The sequence below is a fragment of the Etheostoma cragini genome, chromosome 15 (genome assembly GCF_013103735.1).
Source record: "Etheostoma cragini isolate CJK2018 chromosome 15, CSU_Ecrag_1.0, whole genome shotgun sequence".
Lineage (NCBI taxonomy): Eukaryota > Metazoa > Chordata > Actinopteri > Perciformes > Percidae > Etheostoma > Etheostoma cragini.
Window position 1 is genome coordinate 23,315,637 of NC_048421.1, and position 3,657 is coordinate 23,319,293.

Here is a 3,657-nt window from a genome sequence, read left to right on the forward strand (position 1 = left end):
GGTAGATGGAAGAAGTGATTGAGAAAGAAGACAAGGGAAGGAGGACACGGAGTGGAATAGAACAAAAAAACGCATCAAGGGTTCTGGAGGAATGATGAAATAGATGCAAAAGCCTCCGGCGCACTCAACCGCGCGCACACACACACACACACACACACACACACACTGAACAGGACCAGCTAGTGGCATAGGAAACATCTGCAGAGAGAAAGCGTTATCGCTTTTTTCCGACACTTTTTCAACGTTGCGGGTGTTTTATTAAATGTTTTTTCCAAAGTTATGCGACATTTCAAATGTTGACATTTTTCTTATTTCGAAGGCCCATTTTTTTGTGATAAAAAAGCTGAAAACGGGTCAAATTTGACTTGAGGACAACGTGAGGGTTATTAATTGAAGATGTATTGATAATCAAGATGTACAGACAGAGATGTCAGCAAATAAAGCTTTCTACACATTTTATTGCAAAAAAAAGGAAAACATGAGGGTTTAACAGGTGATACTGAAATTATGACAAGACAATAATTTATGACAATGAGGAAGAGTTTGCACTAACTGGAAATGAAAAAAGAGTGGGAAAAGTGCATCTTCATATAAAAGATTGTAAAATACACTTCTTTAAAGCAGGAGATATAATATACCCCGTCTAATACACCGTATGCAAATCAATAACTGTTTCTTTATGCTAATTGTTGAGTGTGGATATGTTTCTGCTTATGTGGAATTTGCCTGTTCACCCCTGTACTTGTGTGGCTAAAATGTACACTTTATAATACTTTTAAAATTACAATTTACACTCTGTTGTTATTTCACATAGGCTCCGTACTTATACATGCACTAAATGGAGAGATGGCAAAGTAATCTCATTACTTGAGACTCATCTGACACACCGAAGGTAGGAGAAGAGCAGAAATCAGGTAGGAAATGTCAGGGTAGGATGTAAGAGGAGACATGACAGGTGTAATCAGGAGAAAGAGGAGAGGTTGAAGAAAAGAAAAAGAGAGTGAGAGGGAGAGGGAGAGGGAGAGGTGAGGAAGAGCATGAAGAAGTACGAGCCAAAGAGAAAGGAGACAACAACAGCAAGAGGACGTGTGACGGTAAAAAGAGGAGACAGGCTTTTCAGTACTCTTACATGCCCATCACACACACACACACACACACACACACACACACACACACACACACACACACACACACACACACACACACACACACACACACAAGCTTAGTATTTTCTGAGGCCCATTTAGTGGGATGTGCTCTCACATAACAGCACATCATTTTCTCTCTCCCTTCCCTCCTCTCTCCGTCTACAGACATCTAATCACGTTGTTCTCTCATCTCTCCCTTTCTCTCTCTGTGAGAAACATCATCATCCCCCCTTTGCGCTCTACTTCTCTCTCTCTCTCTCTCGTGCTCGCTGTGTAGCCTGGAGCGAGTCTAAACCACTCTGCGGTAGCTCGTTCCTTCACACATGGATGGTAGTTTGACAATCCCAGAGTCTGGATCAGCGCTGGAAATGGGCCGGTGCTCGGTACAGACTAGTCTGATTGCATGTGTACTTGTCCTCGCATACTTCTTTCCCCCCGGTCTACGCGGATATGCTCATTAGATTGTCAAATAGGGCTCGACACCCTCATCCCACACCCTTCCAACACTGGGATTTTTTTTCTCCACGGCAGACATTTTGACACATCAAAGAAATAGAAAAAGCACAGGTGTATTCAGTAAGGGATGAGGCAGAGCGAGGCGGTTGTTACAGCGAATATAACCAGGGGGATCAGGTCTTGATAGTAGTCGCTACAACAACCGCCTCGCTCGACATTATCCCGCTTATAACAAAGCTACTAACCAAATATATCAATAATTTGATCCAAAATATTGATTTAAATGGGAGTTTATTGATTTAAATATGATTGTATTGCTTCCGCTAAGGAAAATAGTCCGTTCAGTCTCTACGGTGAGAATCCTGCGTCCGTAGCTAACGCAACCCTTCGTCTATTACTTAACACCACCTTACGGGCTGTTTAGTAGCTGTATATTTTATATACATTTATACATATGACCCAGCTGCTGTTTTAATCAATGCAGGAATTGACAAGTTAGCTAAAGCATTGTAGCGAGCTAGCGGGCTATCAGCTGTTGTATAATACAGTTTGCTATATCTGACTTACGTGCATTGCCCTTCTACAATACTTTTATACTACCAGTATTTATTTATGCTGCAGGGGACTGTATAAGGCAGAGTCTAATTTAGTCTTAGTTAATGTACAGTAACTTTGTTTTTATTTTACTGTAAGAATGATTCTTCTTTGTGTAACACTTGTTTATGCTACGTGTACACTTATCTATCTTTGCTCTTATCTTTGCTGTTGCAAACCGTGATATCGGTGAAGTGAGACACAGCGAATGGCTTCTTTGGGAATAATTATGTCCTCATTTGCACAGCCGCTGCACACTGACACACCTGTAACGTTAACGTTTAACATGCTGCAATGTAGCTAGCTAAGCTAACACATTAGCATCACTACGTCCACGTTCAGACGCTACTCGCTGATAAATTATCCGGACTTCTTTCCGCCGATTGATTGATAGCTCTCCTCCAGAGTGGACAGAACTGCGTCTATGGGTTATACTTCGGTTGCGTTCTAATATTTATCTGAGTCGGAGCCCCCTTTACTCAGATTTCCGAGCTCAGAACTCGGACAACCTTTGTGGACACTGAGCAAGTATTCCGATATCCGAAGTACGAGTCGGTTCGTTGAGGGTAATAGAATGCAGCATTATACTTAGTTATCGAGAAAATAACAGACCCTATTTTACATTTCAATTCAATCAAGCCATGTAATAACTAATTTTAATGATGGCTGCGTTCAGGTCCTGGGATTGTGCATGCTAGCCCACTTTTTGAACGGCTCTGGTTCCATATGTGATCTCCTCATTCAATATCTCAATTGACATTTCAAAAAATGCTGCAGGCTTTAATCTTGGAACCAATCACAAGCACAAAAATATCTGACTCAGCGCAAAAGAACAATTTGAAAAGCTAGGAAAGGCCAAAGGGTGATATTAACCTTGACTGGAACGATGGCTCATCAATATGTTGGAAAGCCACTGTTAGGAAACTCGGACTTTATCAATTAATTGAGGATCCAACAAGAACAGGCAAAACACGCAGATCAATCCTGGATCTTATTTTCACGAATCAGCCCTCAAAATATGCAATGTCAGGTGTCATAGAAGCGGCTATTTCAATTCATTTGTTTGTCTATGGAGTCAGGACAATCTTAAAATCTTCCAAAACTTAAAACTCTGCACCTAAAATACCAATTTTAAAATTACCTCAATTCAATACTGACTTTAGTGCTATTGACTGTAATGCAGAGGTTGAGTCGAACACCAGAGAGTAAAAATAATTTCATTCCAATTAGAAATAAATGTATCTGAACTATGCCAGGCTAAGGCGACTATTTCCCACAGCTGATTACACAATCTGCTACTAATGGAACTTGTTTTGGTGGAGCATGTGTACGTTCAGAAATAGTTTTAGTCCTCAACAGAAGATTGGACAGCCTTCTGGATTTTACCCTGCAGAGATCTGAGGACCAGGTAACCATAGTTCTCAGATTGGACAGATAGTCTAGCTAGCTGTCTGGATTT

General features: G+C 40.9%; 1 protein-coding gene across 1 annotated transcript in view; it reads right to left on the minus strand.

The window, feature by feature from the left end:
- The window catches only part of jupb (junction plakoglobin b), an 80,495-nt gene that overhangs the window by 67,044 nt on the left and 9,794 nt on the right, over positions 1–3,657 (minus strand). The gene's annotated exons all lie outside the window — the stretch shown is intronic.